We start from the raw sequence: 18,973 nt of genomic DNA, 5'->3' as shown, positions 1-18,973 counted from the left end.
TGTAGCTACTAACTATTAATTCTTAGGTTTTGAAGTGCTTCTTTAAGTTAATTTATAGATCTAATTATTTAAAATTTTTATAGTAAAAATTACACATCTATTATTTTATGGCTTTTAAAGAGTTGCTTTTAAAACAAAATACTAAAGTCACAGTTATCATCCAATGTTTTCCAAAGATGTTTTAAATTTCAGAAATCATATCAATCCTATGTTCAAAACCCACCAATGGGTTCCTGTACAGTTAAAATAAAACCTAAACTTTAAATTCCTTAATAAGACCTCTAAGTCCCATACATAATTTGCCCCTGCAAGAATCTTTTTAGGGGAGATATATATATATACATATATATATATAAAACTTTATATATATATATATATAAAGTTTTTATTAAGAAAGAAAGAATTAAAGAGAAATAAAGACATAGTATGAAAGTATGTAAGAAAAACTGAAATAAGATGGTAGAAACATATTCAAATGCATCAAAAATTATAATAACTATTATATGTTTATTGATCATTTCTTTTTGTTAGTGGGTCTATGAACTTCCTGCTTGTGCTCTCTACTCTTTTTTCTTTTTGTACATGGAAATACCTTTAATTATCCTTCTGATAATAAATGGTTACAATAAAGTGTCAAACTCTGGAGATAAAGTAAAAATCTTCCAAAGTTAACTACAATTTGGTATATACTGTACAGGACATTAGACCAGATGGTTGCCTATCTTTTTCTGAACACTTAACCTTCCCTGAACATAATAACCTTACTTGTTCTTTTGTCAAAATATTTACCTTTTACACAACCTTGACACACGTCACCAGCAGTATGGCAAAGGTTTTAAGAGATGTAAAGAAGTCAATTCAGAGCATTGTTAACCAAAGTTTCTGGTTATAGAATAGTAGAAAACTATTGGAGTTCAGGATTAATTTAGGTATGTGTCAGTGGCAGTTTAAGCCAAGCAAGATTGGGCAGATCAGAGCCCACTGGTCAGGGTTAGGACATTAGCTCAAAACAGAGTGACTACTACATGGCTCAGATGTGGACACTGAGATTGTCTAGTTATTTCCTGACTGAAAGGAAAGTGGGTCTGGGCTATTATACCTGCAGGTGGGAGGACAATCAAGTGTTAACAGTACCCATGGGAGGGGGACTGGAAGAAGCTGAGGGGAAAACTTGAATAGATCAAAAGGGATTAAAGACATAAATAGCATTCAAAGAAATCTTACAACCAGATACTTTTACATATGAGTTTTAACATACATTAAAGAAACAATAAATTCGTATTATATAAAGTTATTCTAGAAAATAGAAAAAGAGTAAAAGCTGCTCATCTCATTTTATAAGGCCAGTGTAATCTCAATTGCAAAACCAGACAAGGAAAATGAAGGAAAAAGTATAGCACATTCCACTTAAGAATGTAGATTCTAAATCCTAAATATTTACTAACCAAATACAGTAATGTATTAAAATAATGCACTATGGTCAAGTAGGGTGTAAACTAGTAATGCAGGCATGGTTTAATATTAGAAATTCTATCCATATAATTCACAACATTAATATACCAGGATAAATATCACATGATTTTAACAGATGCATTAAAAAAACATTTTATGGGTTTGAAAGTTATTTATGGTAAAAATGCATAACAAGCTAGAAATAAGAATCTTTCTTAATTTGGTAAAGGTTTTATATTAAAAACCTTCAGCAAGCGTTATGCTTAAGTAAGAAATTAGATATATTCTCTTTAAGATTGGGCATAAGATGAGAATGCCTACTGTCAGTACTACTATTTAACATAGTTTCAGAGGAACTGACCAAAGGTATTGGAAAGAAGAAAGAAGTAAAAGTATGTAAGGATGAGGAAATTACAAATAAAACCGTCATTATGTATAGTTGATAATATGATCATCTCCCTATAAAAATGAATGATAGTACAGTAATGTTATTAAGAATGAGAATTCAGTAACGTTAGAACCAAGGTCAAGTTTCAAAAATTCAGTAGCATTTCTGTACACCAGCAGTAGACTTCAAGAAAATATTTTTAACTGAATATTTAAAACATGAATATCTACTTAAAAGACATCATGCATAAAATTAAAAAGTTGAAAAAATGGAAGATTGTTTTTAATATCTAAAACTGATAGGAAATGAAGATCTAAAATATATAATAAACTCTTAAAGAACATTAACCAACAGATAGGAACCCAAATGAAAAATGAAGAATATGAACAAGGAATTTCAGAAGAGGGAAGCCAAAAGGCCAACAAGAATATGAAAGAGATACTCAAACTCATTAGTGATAAGAATTCAAATTAAAACAGTGAGCTACAGAATTACACACATTAGATTGAGAGTATTAGAAAGCTAGATAATGTCAAGGGTTGGCAGGAAGGAGGGGGTTACTGCTGGTGAAAGTGTGGTCCAAGTATTTATTTGGCAGAGCATCTGGCAGGACTCAGACAAATTAAGTATAAACCCAGCAATTCTGTTCCTGGGTATATATCCCAAAGAAATCCTTGCAAAGTTCTATGCTAGGAGAAATATGAGGATGTTCATCATGGCATTGTTTGTTGCAACAGAAAATTGGAAGCAATCTGGGTGGAAATCACTGGAAATGTGGATAGTTATAACATGATAGCTACAAACCTTGGAATACTATGCAGCAGTTAGAAGCAATGTAAACACAACAACATAAATAAATGATAAAAATGTAAGGATAAGTAAAATGAAACAGTAATAAAGAGAATGAGATACACAGCACAATACCATTTATGCATATTAAAATTTAATGTGCATAAGTGGGGGAGAAGGCATAAGATATAGTTAAGACAAGCTCAACCATGAGATAACTGTTGAAGCTGAGAGGTGGGCACATGAAAGTTCATGATATTATACTCCCTTTTCTTTTTTATTTATTTAAAATTTTCCACTTAAAATATTTTAAAAATACATATATATATATACCAATACCCATGTTCTGAAAATACATATAAACAAAAGAGAACAGTGCAACAGATATTAGACTATCACATTAGAATGATTTCCTATGAGTCCAGGTCAGCAGCATGAGAGTGGAAATGAGAATAAAAGAAAATATATAAATAAATAAAGTAAGTGCTTTTCATGGACCAGTGATGACAGTGCGTCATGTGAACTAAGGAATGTGATTAACTCTATTTTCTATGCAAAAGGTACAGTAAAAAGGAAACCTTTTTTTTTGTTTCTGCTTTAAATCAGAAGCATCTATGCTAGACTGTGGAGATAAAGGAACTATAAAAATAATTGTCTAATTATTATAATTCAGAAAACAATTTAATAGCTCTTCTAAGCAACCAACTCACCAAATAAAACTATAGAAACAAATTAAAAAGAAGTAATATTTATATTTTCAAGAGAAGTCATTTCTGACAATAATATTCACCACAGAAAACTAGCAAAAATCACTAAGCTGCTAACCAGAAATTAAGGGGAAAAAATAGACTCTAAGTACCTACGCTCAAAAAGAAGAGAAATAGAGCAAAGGAAAAAAAAAATTCCCACACCAGAAGCTGTATACTGTTTTATTTGAGTCACACAGTAGCAGAAGTGGAGTTTGTCACAGGAAAAATTTCATGCTGATATTGAAAAATTAGGACTTTTCAAAGTATTTCTGGTTTCTTCTGAAAAAAAATAACAAAATTTGATTTTACTCGTCTAATATTCCCACTTAGAAAGGATTCTAGAGCTAAACAGAAGTGCCCCATTAACAGGTCACATATTCTCCAAGGTTCCAGTGTACCTACCTGACACACAAAATTATTTAAAGTACCTTTTTTGCATTTTGTATTCTTTGTATCTCACTCAAAATTTTCCATATGTATTCAGAAATTTACTTAGTAACATAAGCATGTAAACAGTCATGGGAGACATGAACAGAATATAAGTGAAAGGATATGGTAAGTCAAAACAAATCTTTGGGGGCTCAAGAAATAGTGAAAAAGAGGTTTGGTATTCAGAGGTAATACTATGAGTATCTGAAACTATGACAGTGTTTTTTGGAGTGGTTAAAAAACACGTTTTTAATATGGTTAGGGACATAAATACATTTAAAAAATACAGTGGATACTAGTTTCTGTAAAATTATTTTTTCAAGTTAAACTCTACTGAGTTATGCACACAGTTTTGATGGAAACTTAATCTCTTCTCCAGTCTTCTTAATTGGTTTGCACTCTTCCATAATACCTCAATTTTATCAACTTCCCATTGTAAATGAAATCTGATACTTCCTGTCAAGATGGTATTAGGGCATAAAAATTTGTTTCCGAATATGAATGAATGCGGTTGTGAGGCTGCAGGGCCAGTGACAAAAAGTAAGCAAGTTTAGCAAATTAAATTATAATCTGGCAGCCCTAACCATTTAAATTAGCTTATTTATGAAGCTATATTTATTACTTACCTTGAGTGTCTATTTTTTAAAGATCTTGTCTGTAAACCATATACCCTTCAATATCTACTTCCCATACGCAGAAACTGTTATCTTCAATAAGCATCTAAAAGAGAAACAGAAGAAAATATCATGACTTCGAGGTTATAAATATTTTTCCACTTATTTTAAATATTAAAGGAGATCTTGAAATTATTCTTTATGATTTCTTTAATAACTATGGGCAAAGGGAGGTATGTATCATAGGACATATTTTATGTAATTAAACAGTAATAATAATTCTTCCCTTTAGAAGATCAGAAAGTTTTGTGAAACATGTATTTTGATCCCTGGCATAGAGTTTAGTAGTTTCTATAAGTACTAATTTTATCTCGCTAACCTAGTTTCTATCAACATTTTTAAGAAATATAATTTTAAACACATTGATTCTGACGTCCTACATGAATGTAGCCCTACCCTAGAAAATGCTTTCCTTGTTCAGAATGAATAATTACCAAAAATATATTCTCAATTACATTTGAGTTGCCTATAAAAGTCAAAATCATAGAAATCAATTAGTTAAATATTCTGTCCTCATGAAAAGGTATTATTTACCCCTTATCACTTCAACTGCCCAATCAATGCTTTACATCAACCTAGTAAAGCTTAGCAGGGGTCTTTTAAAAGAAATTGCCTCTAACAGAGAATTGGGATTATTCAGAGAAAATGCTCTTTGTTGAGATAATTTGATTCTGATTTCCTTTGATTTTTTAAATAAGCCTGAGACAAGCAGTTAGGGAAACAGGATTTGGATGCTACAGTGCCATACCTTTAGCATGTGGTTTTCAGTACTATGGATTCCAAAGCCAATCAACAATTTTTTGATTAGGAACATCATTGTTCCTTTTGGTCATTAGTGTAGATCCCTGTTTCAGGTGCAGCTACACATTAAAAACACCTGGGGCACTTCTAAATGTATGGAGACTCCGTCTCTTCCCTAAATATTCTGATTTAATTGGTATCACATGGGGGCCAGAAACTAGCTATTTTTCAAAAGCATTAAAGAAGGATATCTGTTCTGCAGGTTAAGAAACAGTCTCACTGCAACTATTTGACTTAGTTTCTACAGATAACTAATAAGACATTAACTTAAAAAAATACTTACTACAGATGTCTTTGAAAACTAGTAAGATACTTGCTAATCTCACTACTCAATATTTAAAATGACTTCAAAGCTTCCATGACACACATAAACCTACCTCAACAATCTATATGTTAGATTACATGGATCCAAGCATGGCATAAATGGTGGTTGTAGTGAATCCCAAACTATAATGCACTTAAGGACCAAAGGTACTACTTTAAAATAAAATGTAGATTCCCAGGTGCCATGCCCAGAGATTCTGATTCAGAAGAACTAGGTTAATAGGAGTCTCTATTTTTAGAGATATCTCCAGTGATCATAATACAAAAGGTCTACAGTCCCTGTAAAACAGTGCTCTAAGGGAGTTCCCTGGTGGTCCAGTGGTTAGGACTCGGCTCCAACTGCCGAGGGCACAGATCTGATCCCTGGTTGGGGAACTAAGATCCCACAAGCTGCGTAGCGTGGCCAAAAACAAAACCAAACAAACAGTGCTCCAAGTATTTATAAATAGTGACTATTACTAGAACTTCATTATAAGCATTTATAAAAAAACTTCTTGAGTTTATTCTGAGGTTACATTTCTAATCTTTAAAGATAATCCTAAAACCCACTGGTAAAAAGTAACTTTAAACAAGAGTAAATAGGATTTCAGCAATAAATCAATATCTTAGTTAAGCTAAGATAATGTTTATGGATCATATATTTTGTAAGCTTTGTTATCCTCCTAAATAAACTGTGTAGGTAATTGATAAAGTACTTGTGGCCCAAAAAAGAGAAAATCAGGTTATATTCTATAATGAAAATTTAATCTAAAACCTCATATATAACTAGAAACATGCCCTCAATGTCTCAAAATTAAAATTTTTTGTCCTTAACTTAGTGGGGGGAAAAAGCTACTCTAATATCATTTGCTCTGTTTAAATACAAAGCCAAGAAAACATCTTGATTCATTTTCCTCAAGAACATACACACACACACACACACACAAAAACATAACTTACTAAAAATAACATCAGGCTGTTAACATTTTAGTTTTGAAAATTCTTATAAACAGGTCCAGAAGTACTTCACAATAAAAATAATATAGTCAACATTACTTAGTGTTTAGATTTTTTCTGAAAAAGAAAAGTCTAATAAACAGAGGTAAATATCGGAGTCTCTGTTATACACAATAAAGATGGTAATCAACAAGTACTAAACCTTGAAAGAAAACTATACATATTTTCTCTTATGGGCCTAAGATGGAAGAGCTCCTAATAAAGTATTCTTCCTACATGCATGTGCCACTAAAGACTTTAGGTTTTTCTACTAAGTTAACATCAATCTTAAGTTCGTGACCAAAGTCGATTTTTTCTCCCAGGTTTAGTGCTGCTTAACAGCTGGGCAACAGTCATGGACTTCCCAAATGTCTTCACAAAAAGGGAGCTATTCCACCTCTCAAACCAGTAGCAGAGGCTGTACGTCTGCCTCTGTGATTCACAGCTATGAAATGAAGTCCCAGTGTCTTTTAATAGAAGACTCTTGATCTTCTATTATCTGACCTCAGCTGCCTTTTGCTGTTTATCTCTCTCTCTTGGTCAACCAAAAATTAGCTCAGATACTGCTTGCTCCTTAACGGAAATTTCCATCAACCTGACACTAAAGCTACCTTTCTATTCTGACTTCCTTCACTCATTATTGCAAATTACTTAGCTAATTAATCAGGTACTCACTTGTGGTCCCTTATTTCTACCTTTTGTTATTATTTAAGATTTAGCATGTTTTTCTGGTAATTAAGTACAGTGTTTTACAGTGATTAAGTGAGGCACCTAGCTTTTCTCTTTAGTATACTTTATGACTATGAATGCTTTAAAAATTGTAATCTCCCTATGCTGCATGAACTTTCCCATCTGTTCTGAAGACTACGGCACCTAACTCTCCTCATGTCTAATAAGCCAGGTAATTTTGGCTGAGAGTAATAGCGTAATAATTACTGGTATTAATAGCAACTAAATTAACAAGAATGAACAATTTTCAGTAAATTAGAATCTATTTAAACATACCTAACACAGAAGTCATAGGGAACATGGTTCAGTGTTTCCTTAGGAAAACCACCTGTTTTAAGAAGGACCAATAACTCTAAATCACACAATACACCACCAAAGAATTCACAACCTATATATATTACTCTTCAGTGATTAAAAATACAGACTTCTAGATAATGGACATTAGGTATCTCCAACATTTGTCATAAGTTGCTAAAACTTCCTCCTTGCTTTTAAATACAGTAGTAAGAACTAACATTTATTGATTTCTAAATTCTAAGTAGCATTAATTAATTTAATCCTCACAACAATTCTAAGAAATGCTTTTATCATCTACATTTTACAGATAAGTAAGTTGAGGAAGAGAGAGAGTAACTTGCCCAATGTTTCACAGATAATAACTGGCAGAGCTGGGTTTTCAACTCATGCAGTCTACAATTAACTATAGCATTTTATGAAGCCCTCATCCATTAGCTCTGGTAGCCTTATCTAATACATCCTCATATCATTTCTGCCTTACGCCTTCCAGCCTTTTGCAGTTTATCAGGTTTCCCACAGAAAGGAAAATGCCATGGTGGTCTACTTCCAACACTTCTTCCTCACAATAAGATGATTTCTAAATTCTCATTTAGCTCTACATGCTTCCTATTATTTCTGTACCATTTACATAATAAAGCCTCTGTGATATAAAGGGTGTATCCTAAAAACCTCAGTCTTGCTTCTGAATGTAATGTACTATAAGCCTAATCACATTAAAATCCATGAAGTACGGTTCAATACTGGGATATAAAACTTATGGTTTTAACTCAATTCTTTCTACAAAAAAATCTGCCTTCTTAAAATATCACTGCACTCCCAAGTTTAAAACATGGCAGTTTTTATAGGAAGAAAACATGCTTTCTACTTCCCTGAGCTATGGAATTATATTTAACTAAACTTTTACAGGTTATTGCTTTCATACCATTAGCAGTATGCAATTTCAAAGCCCTCAAGATCCCATTTATTCTGATCTGACAGTGATGTAAAAAAAACTTTTAATTCACAAGTTTCATATATGGCTGAATAGAAACAGATTATAGAAAGAAATTACAGAATAAAAAAAACCTCACAAAGTCTTAACAGAAAACAAACATTCAAAGAATGAAAAATATTTTTAGCCTATGTTTGCTTTCTTAAAGTTTCCAAATTTCTTCAGTACAAGAGCTCTAATCATGCAATCCATGGAAGATTTGTTTTCTCAACTGTTTTTATCATAGAGAATAATCTTAGCCTGAGCATACTCAAGCCATTCTTAGTGCCAGTTAGCACCATTATTAGATTTATTCCAGATCATTCTTTTAGTGGATCTGGAATAACTTTTATATATGTTTTTTTGTAGCTATTCTATTTTTTTGTGGTAAACAGCCTAAGAGGCCCTTATTATGCCCAAGTCACTTTCAAAAACAAACAACCATAGGTTATTCTAAATCCTGTCCACCAAATTAAGCCTTGTCTTTAGCCCTCTTGCAACTTGCCCATATGATCTGGCTTCAGTAGGAAACTAAAGTCCAAAGCAACTGAAGTTCTCTCTATGAAAGTTGATAATAACCAGGGTATTCAAGGTATTCACAGTGAATGATATATTTTCATTAAATAAAGAAAAAATAACCATCCCTTTTTTTTTTTCCCTACTAGCATTCTCTAAAAACATCCATCTGGTATAGGCAGGGTATCTCTTCAGCTAAAATAAATAATCAGTTTGGTTGTGATAGACCTCCTTAATTACATCTGTTATTTGGAGAATACTAGTGAGTGATTTTTTGGCTACACTAATATGCAAACACCTTGAGAACTGACCTTTCTGGAGAGAAAGAACTAAGTACAACATTTTGCCAAATACAGTACCAAGAACATACATATTAATATTCTGGCAATACTAAATTCAACTTTAATCTTATTATCCTATTGGGCTTATTGATAGACAATTAATGAGCTAACAGAGTTGGGATCCAGTAAATGGGTTGGCAGCTCATTTATTACTATAATTCTATATAGTCTCTCTCAACATCAAAAATAAGGTTCTCATTCCTCAACTACTATGGAATGAGAACTCAAGGTTGACAAAAATGAGTATGTTGTAGAGAAAAAAAACGGATTGGGAGAACGAAATCAAGTGAATATGAAGGTCTGTGTTAATAGGTTTACATTCAATAAAACAAAAATTTTTAAAAGGAATCATTTCATTTATCCTTCCATGTGTTAGAAATTTTCAAGGACTTCCTCAGAGGCAGTGCTATAGAAACACAGTATAAAGCTATTTATAGGATAAATAGCTAGGATGATGTTGATGCTACCTTCTTATCTTCTCAGGTCTGCCTCTTGCCTCCTGAGTCCTGTCCCAGTAGTCTCTCAACACATTTCTAGCAGTTTATCCCCCCTTTATCTTTTTTTTTGTGTGTGTGTCTTCCTTAAAAAGTCACTACCACTGACATCACCTCAGTTTTCTTTTCTAAAACATCCTATTCCTCTTTCTCTGATTATCATCACCAACAGGAGTTGCCTACATTTCCAGAATACCAGAAATGAAGTACTTTTCAATGCTGGAAAATTCTATAGAGGAGGAAAAAGAAGGGAAGAAAAGTAAGAGTGACAACAACTACTGATTTCACTGTTCAGGATTATGCTGAAAGGGTAGATGAGATTACTGGACAAGAGACAGGGATATCAAAGAAGGAATTTCAATATCAGAGGGTATGCTTAAATTCCTTCTGAAACATGGTAACCGTGAAGGCCCCTTCCAACTCCATGATTCTTTGAATTTATGATTAGGAATCACAACAAATTTTATGAGCAAACAAGAGAAGAATGTTTTGAAAAAAGCATTAACAAGTCAAACACCAAAGTTGTACTGCCTCATTTTGGAGGAAGACAACAGAAATTCACGAACATTTAACAGAGTATCACTAATTTTTTAAATTCTAAAGCAATATGGCAAAATACAGGCATTAGTTGTACCAGTCAGCAATTTACTACCTAACATATTTAACTAACCCCAAGGTTAAAACAAACAAAATATTATAAATTGATCATGAGCCAACATGAAGAATAAAACCAAAACCTGGGGAATGATGTTGAACTTCATGCCACCAAAGGAAAGAACTGGAATTTCGCCTAACAAAAAAGATGTTCTGCTGCTGCTGAAACAGACAATGGGTCCATGACCTCGTGTGCATGCGTGCACGCACGAGAGAGAGAGAGAGAGAGAGAGAGAGAGAGAGAGAGAGAGAAAGAGAGAGACCATTGTTTTTGTGCACAAAAATTAGGAGGCCTTAAAGAAGTTTCACATATTTTCGAGTATATTAATGGTGTTACAACAACATTTTGGGGCATTTGACATAAAAGACTCTGACATCTCAAAGAACACTATTATGAAGAAAGATTTCATGACGCTATCATAAATCCAGTCCACTGCCTAAAAAGAAATCCAGATCCAGAATATGAACCATAATGTTTTATTTACATGGTGGTAACAAAGATAATAGGTCTAAAATAATAGGTCCACTGTATTTAACTAAACAAATTACTACTTTGTTACAAACAAATCTGTAACAAACAAATTTGTTACACTAGTAACAAATTATTACTATTGTTATAGGAGCTTTAGCAGAAAATACTGAATCAAAACTCAGAAAAAGTCTTTTTGGAAGATGTTCTCTATATAAAAACAAAATCATGTAAGTTAAAAAATTAATAAGATAGGCTAGACTCATTAATTAGTACTTGTTAGTTAAGACTAATTTGAGAGAAAACTAATTAGAGGGAAGATATATTTACATTAACTTATAGAAAAATTTTAAATAAACACAATTTAAAGTATGTGCATAGACTAAAAATTGCTCTCTTGTAGATATTTTTTAAATAAGCAGCTTCACAATACAGCTATAGATGATTAAAACTGGCATAAAAAGTGCTCCTAGGCAAACACCAAATTTATGCTCTAAGACTTTTTAAATGTCTTTTAATATGTAAATACCCTCCTTCCAATATTTATAACATTGATAATGTAAAGAAAGCATAACCTTTTTATATAACATATACTTTATATATAACACATAGTTTATATAACACATGTAAAGCCAAAGTGACTTTTCAAATTATAAACAAACAGCCCTCCAAAATGATGAATAATCACTCCTCATTAATGGAAATACTCAAGGTGCTCTCCTAATAAAAAAGACTTTAGCCAGTATAACTGAAAAAAGCAAAAAGTGGTTGTATCTTGGGAGAATATTAAAAAGTTATAAAAGAAAGAAATGGAGGGAAAAAAACCAAAATGAAAATTACCTACATAACCAAATCAAATTCTACCACAATTTCCAATAGAAACAAAAAGATAGCAGGGAGAGGTGATAGAGCTCTGTGCAGGAGGTGAAGTACCCATATGTCAACCTATTGAAACAATAAAATGACAAGCAGAGAAAATGCAAATAAATGCACAGAAGAATAGGAATATCATCCTTAGTGATGTCTGAAAAACACGTTAATGTGACTAAAGTATCAAAGCCACCAGTGCTTGGAGGAATCACTAGGCTCTGACCTTCTGCAGATTTTTGGTGCTGGTACTCATAACAGCAAAAGAAACCATATTATGTAAGAAATTCTGTGAGCTGCAGTAATGACTGATTTTATGACATCTGGAAACAGCTATCTTTTACCAAAAGAACAATATTTCAAAAACAATATTTCAAATCCTACCAAGAACAGCTCAATATTATGCCAACCTGTCAAATTATGAAGAGCTTTGTTAGAGAAAATAACACACTGCCAAAGGAATAAATTCCTTATAAACAGAAAAAGATGTCTGGATTACACAAATTACCTCTAGGATTAAACAAAGATGGGGTCATTATTGACTCGAAAGATAACTGAGAAATCAAAAAATGAAATCCAAATATGAGCACAAATGCAACCAAAAAGAGCTTCTGAGTCACTCCTGTTTATTAGAGATTTTTCAGGTTTAGAGGATTGTCCTGTCAAGATTTTGTGGGATGTACGAAAAATTAATGGAATATCATTTTAGATCTTTCAAAGGTGACAAGCCAAATGCTATACATATAAAATGTGAAGTCTTTCCAGAAATTTGTTCCATCTTCTCTGTGTTTATAATGAGCTGAATGACTATGCAGAAAAATAATTGAATGTTTAAACCGCTACATTATAGGCCATTATGCTCTGAGTGACTTAAGTCTTAATACCACCTCTCACATATAGCTTTAAATGCTACTTAAAATTAGTCGAATATTAAATGTTCCCAACATTGCCAGCATTTATAATGCTGTGATCTTCTGATGATTCCTTAGCACTGAGAATACAGCTGTAGGTACCATGGTAGGTACAGAAATAATAAAATGCACCCTATATAAATATACAGTAAGCAGATCTTTAACTAGGTAGAGTAAACTGCAAATTAATATGTGGAAGGAAAACTTAGTATGGTGGTTCATGTTCAGTAAAAATTAAATATAAAACGTTTAAAATATCTACTGATTGGCTGGTTGCAACAGAGAGCAAATGAAGCAAAAAATAAAATGAAATATTCAGTTCTTTCATATAAAAATAATAGAAAGAAATGATCTCAAAGCAGTTAAAAAATACGAAATATTGTGATACAAACCAAGAAACAATGTATTAATTCACTGAAATCTGCATTTCAAATAATTTTTCTATCAGACAAAAAGGTGAAAGAATAAATACTCTCAGTCATTTCCTGTTGCTCCCAGATTATGAAATTAAGAGATTAGGGTTTTAGCAAATTTGAACATACACTATATAGATTATTAAGTAAAAATCATCATTGTTTTATTCTTCTTGGATGTGGATAAAGAAGATGTAACAAGAGGAAGGTTATAAATGAGAGCAAATTCACATTTGGAAAAGCAAACCGACAAAGTCTTTACAATAACTTAATACAGTTTTTGGTCAAAGAACCATAAATTGCAAGTTTCTTCCAAACTATTGCAAGTTCATAATTTAAAAAAAATTGTTGACTGTAAATAAAGGCAATGTATGTTAACTGGAGATCGATTAATCATCAATCAATATAACTGAAAAGAACCATAAAATAAAAGTTTAGCAGAAATCTCAAGGAAGGAATTCTGTTATGCCTGATCCTATAAATGTCTTAAAAAACATGAAAAATTAATACAGTATTCAAATCTTTACATATCTATCCAAATATTAGATGTATCAAAATTATGTATTTTGATATATCTAATGTTTGGTCAGAATGAACAGTGTGGCTGTACCAGGTGTTAAATACTAAATAGTAAAAGACTTCCATACTTTTTGGAAAACAGCCACTGCTCCAACATCTCCATATGTCCCCTTCTCTCTCTTGTGGCGGGTGGGACCTCTCCCCACCACCAAGAGTTCTCCATGTTCTAATCCCTAAGGAGCTAACACTTGGCAGAGCATAAGGCCTACAACACCCTGGCATCCACTATGGTTGGTGCTTGGGCCATACCAGCCCTTACATAATTCGAACCTCTCCTCTGTTAATAAGACAGAGCACAAGCTTTAAGCTTGGAGTCAGAGAGACTATATTACAGCAGCTCTGCTATTTGAGTAAATCACTGGATCTTTCTGAAATTTCAACTTCTTTTGAAATAAAGTTATTACTAGCTACCTAGTAGGGCTGATTGTGGATTATGTGAAATGACATAAAGGGCTTATTATTAGCACACGGTAGGCACACCATTTACTTTCTCCTCACCTTACTAGGAACATAGTAAATATTACATGGAAAAATAAGCAAAAACTGCAGTCCTTTATCACAAATGGGTCATGTTTTATTTATTTTATTTTATTTTATTTTTTTTTTTTGTGGTATGCGGGCCTCCCTCTGCTGTGGGCTCTCCCGTTGCGAGTGGAAGGGACAGCAGTCTTTCTCGGAATTCCCCACAGTCCTTATTGACAAGGAGAGGCTACGGAAGGCACACCTGTGAATGACCAGGTGTGGGTGTACCGGAAGTCTGCCAAGAGGAAAGGCTGCTTCGGTCATGTTTTATTTATTTTATTTTATTTTATTTTTTTTTTTGTGGTATGCGGGCCTCCCTCTGCTGTGGGCTCTCCCGTTGCGGAGCACAGGCTCCGGACGCGCAGGCTCGGCGGCCATGGCTCACGGGCCCAGCCGCTCCGCGGCATGTGGGATCCTCCCAGACCGGGGCGCGAACCCGGTTCCCCTGCATCGGCAGGCGGACGCGCAACCGCTGCGCCACCAGGGAAGCCCCAAATGGGTCATGTTTTAAATACTCATTTTTGAAATGAGTAGAATTAGAATGCATTTCCCCCACAGTAATCATTACATAAAAGTAGTTATGTATCTCAACAATTTTATAAATTCCAATTTTATCCATAATGCACTGTTATCATACATTAAAAATTTATTGGGCATTCATATATGATAAGCACTATTCTAAGAATTTTACATTTAACTTCTTTAATCCTCAAAAACTCTTACGGAGTAGTATGTTCTTATCATGCCCACTTAACAAATGAGGAAATCAAGGCAAGGTGAAGTAACACGTGCTTGGTCACATTAGCTAGTTAAAGTGGCAGAGCCAGGATTTGACCAAGGGCCTATGTTCCTCCTAATCACTATACTGTATTGTCTTTGGAGTTATATAAATCATAAAACCTATAAATACTTATAAAAATCAAAACATTGGGAAGAAATACATAGTAGTTTCTCAATTTGGGATATAAACAAAGCAGGTCAAACTGAGCAAAAGAAGAAAAAAGTGCTGCACTGAATTTATCTTGCATACTGGTGGCTGGAGGAAAAGCAGGCTAAGACAAATTAGATTTATGGAGATATAAAGTGGATTGTCTATTGTCAAAGGCTTTAAATGCTGCTATCATTGGTTCTTCATCACAGTTAAACTTCCTGAGTTATTTTTCCTTTTCTTATTTACATATATATCATAGATTTTACAAAATGATACTTAAAGGGTGGAAAATCCAGCAGGAAATCTATAGTCCCTAAAATGGACTTGATTTCTCCTTCCTCTTTCAGGCTAAGTGTCCTTTTAAAGATAGTCTGCAAACAGTTTGCAACTGGTTTTGGCCTGGGCTCCCAAAACTGAATTATCAACGGTGACCAGGCTCTTGCCTGGCACCTTTCCCTCAGATCAAGAGAATGGGCATATTTGATCCAAGGGGGTTAAACTCAGCCACTGCCTGACTCCCATCTTCTTCAAACTAGACCTAGGCCTTCCTTTTACCCTTGAGACTCCTCTGAATGCTCTGTGACCATTTCTGGCTTTGAAAGGTTACTTTTTAAATTCATTTCCTGGTGTGCTAAATGATTTATCTCTAACACTCTTAGTATTTTTAGATTGCTCTTAATATTTTCCTCTGAGCAATTAATTACATTTTACTTCTAGAATCAATGTGGCCGTTAAGTATTTTATTCATTTGGTATATTAAATGCTCTGAATGTGAGTTTCTAGTCTCTCAGGATCTTATTACTTTACTATTTTGTTTTCAATTCTTAGCATTTTTAGGTATCCCTAAACATTTATATTTTGAGCATTTTAAGAGTATTAAGGTTTGTTTTAATTTAGACTGTAGGTTTCAATAAATTTTTTGTTAGAACTATATTCAATTTTTTGGTTAAAATTCATTTTTTCTTACTTCCGGTGTTGAGACTTTACTATTTATATTGATTCTAGTATTTTAAAGTTATGTTTAGAATTTTAATAAAAGGGTGACCATACAAGACCCTTTTACTTACATAACTTTGCTAATTTTTACCAGTATTTGATAGCTAGTAATTTTAACAGTTTTGTATCACAATAAATGGAAAGGGACCTATCACACTAAATATTTTCAGTCCCAAACAATTCATAGATAACCTTTACAACTACCCATTTACTCTAAACAATTTATCGTAACAGTATAAAATAAATTATACCAGCAAAATGGGAAGGATTCTCATCTTTGGGTTTATTAGTTATCGTAGTGGGGTTTCCAAGGAAGCAGACCCTGAGACTAGGACTGAGTGGACATAATTTATTTGGGAGGTTCAGCGAAACTGGTAGGGGAGGGGGCAAGGTGATAAGAGAAGGGCAGGCAGCTAATACAGGGTACATTATTAAGCTAGCTATCACAGAAGCCAATAGAAACAATCTAATGGGGGAACCTGGCAAATGGTATAAGATACATGTCTCAGAACTGCCTAAGCCAAGGACAAGGAAGCTGAAACCTGTCACTCATTGCTTAAAGTCTTCCCCCAGTAGCTTCCAGCAGCTCAAAGGCAATCCTATGGCTTAGATGCAGGTGCTGGCCTTTGGAAGGCTGATGTGTACAAAACAGTGAAGGGCTACAAGAGCATATGGACAGAGTACCACATTACCTATTAAAGCTGTTAGGTAGCCCCCAACCACCACAGTGATCATTCCAACAAAGTAAATTTAGCCCAAAATGTTGGTGAAATTTTGGCAAACCCATTCTGACTGGAAGCTGAAATTAGATATTGGTGACAATACATAAGTATTGGGTTGTCCAAAAAGTTCGTTTGGGTTTTTCAATAAGATGTTACAAAGACCCTAACAAACTTTTTGGCCAACCCAGTATTACTACTAATAAGGTAGTTTGTAACTTCTCAAATCAAAATGCTAACCCAATAGGAGCCTGGTACAAAGACACTAGAAAACACATATAAGTTCAAGGAATAATACCAGCCTATGATTTAACTCTTTCAAGAAATAATCCTTACAGATTCCTATAATGTCTCAAACTATAGCAAGGACCAACACCCATCAAAACAAAGAATGTGAAGCATCAAACCAAATAATCAGTCTGGCTGGTCCCTAATAAATGGTTACATTCCTACTGCAACTTGAAGGCCCATAGTATTAAAAAAAAAATCAAAATATGGATAAAGTCATTTGGAGGATCCACAAATACTTTCCCCGAGAAGACAATACTGCCCTGACCTAAGTAAAATTTCTCTTACTGAGATTTGAATTCTTCCTCAGCTTTAAAGTCTTTCTTTGCTCCTCTTAGTATTCATCCGAGTTGCATCTTAGAGCCTCCTCCTTTTGGAGTATTCGATAGCATTTGTTTCTTGGGGTCAATTGATAGTTGCTGACCTGGAGAGCTCAGGTCCAGGTCCTGGTGTTACCATAATGCCAGAGCTCCTGTGGTCAATGTGATGCCAAATCTGATGGATTACTATTTCTGGATCTTCACTCTGCTCAATGTCTCACTTTGGATTAGTGCTTACAGCCAACTGGATAGCTAAACCAAACTGGATGGTTGTCGTGAGCTCTGTGGGCCATACAGGGGCATCTTTGCTCACATACTACCCACTGATGTAGGTTTATTAAAGAGTGGTGATCTTTCAAAAGCTAAACATACCAGTGAGAAAAATAACTGTATATCAACTATATATCTGTACCAAGCAAGATCAATACTGTGGCTATGAAACTGATTTGTAGTTGTGATTTTTTGCAGAGAACAGAGAAAAAAAGGTGGAAATCAAGTGCTGTGTGAAAGTAAAGAAATGACGCTTCTCCTTAAACTGTGCCGTGTTACTTATCATGCTATTCGGGACAATTATGCATGCATTTACTTCCTCTGAATTATATTTTTACGACATAGTTGCCAAGCATTGGTCTATCTCTACTGCAGAAAGTAGTTCCCCAGACTTTGTCAGGGCACCTCTGCTGTCACTCTGTGGGTTCTGTGGTTGTCAGACTTACTTTTAAAGTGTGAATGCACGGGGTGGGTATTTTTGGGGGGTTGGGGTTGGCGGAGAGGTAGTAGGAAATGAAAAGGGTAAGAGATTCACCTTGGAAAAATATTTTCCTTCTCAAAATGCAGAAGTCTGGTAAAGAAACATAGCACATAACAGCAAAGGATACCATAAACAAGACCAAAAGACAACCCTCAGAATGGGAGAAAAGAGTTGCAAATGAAGCAACTGACAAAGGATTAATCTCCAAAATTTATAAGCAACTCATGCAGCTCAATAACAAAAAAACAAACAACCTAATCCAAAAATGGGCTGAAGACCTAAATAGACATTTCTCCAAAGAAGATATATAGATTGCCAACAAACACATGCAGGAATGCTCAACATCATTAATCATTAGAGAAATGCAAATCAAAACTACAATGAGATATCATCTCACACCAGTCAGAATGGTCATCACCAAAAAATCTAGAAACAATAAATGCTGGAGAGGGTGTGGAGAAAAGGGACACTCTTGCACTGTTGGTGGGAATGTAAATTGATACAGCCACTATGGAGAACAGTATGGAGGTTCCTTAAAAAACTACAAATAGAACTACCATACGACCCAGAAATCCCACTGCTGGGCATATACCCTGAGAAAACCATAATTCAAAAAGAGTCATGT

The 18,973-nt window shown here is 34.0% G+C and overlaps 1 protein-coding gene across 12 annotated transcripts in view; it reads right to left on the bottom strand.

Annotated features, from left to right (window-relative positions):
- MBD5 (methyl-CpG binding domain protein 5) overlaps positions 1 to 18,973 on the bottom strand; it is a 421,526-nt gene that overhangs the window by 275,788 nt on the left and 126,765 nt on the right. For 11 of the 12 annotated variants that reach the window (XM_055087736.1, XM_055087739.1, XM_055087768.1 and 8 more), the window contains one exon: positions 4,434 to 4,527. The gene's annotated coding sequence lies outside the window, so the exon portion shown is untranslated. Of the gene's footprint in view, positions 1 to 4,433; positions 4,528 to 7,586; positions 7,639 to 18,973 lie in introns of all 12 variants that reach the window. The other variant, XM_055087731.1, reaches the window with a different exon arrangement.

This window comes from Physeter macrocephalus, chromosome 2 (genome assembly GCF_002837175.3).
Source record: "Physeter macrocephalus isolate SW-GA chromosome 2, ASM283717v5, whole genome shotgun sequence".
Classification (NCBI taxonomy): domain Eukaryota; kingdom Metazoa; phylum Chordata; class Mammalia; order Artiodactyla; family Physeteridae; genus Physeter; species Physeter macrocephalus.
Note: the sequence above shows the minus strand (reverse complement) of the source record. Positions and strands in the feature narration are given on the sequence as shown.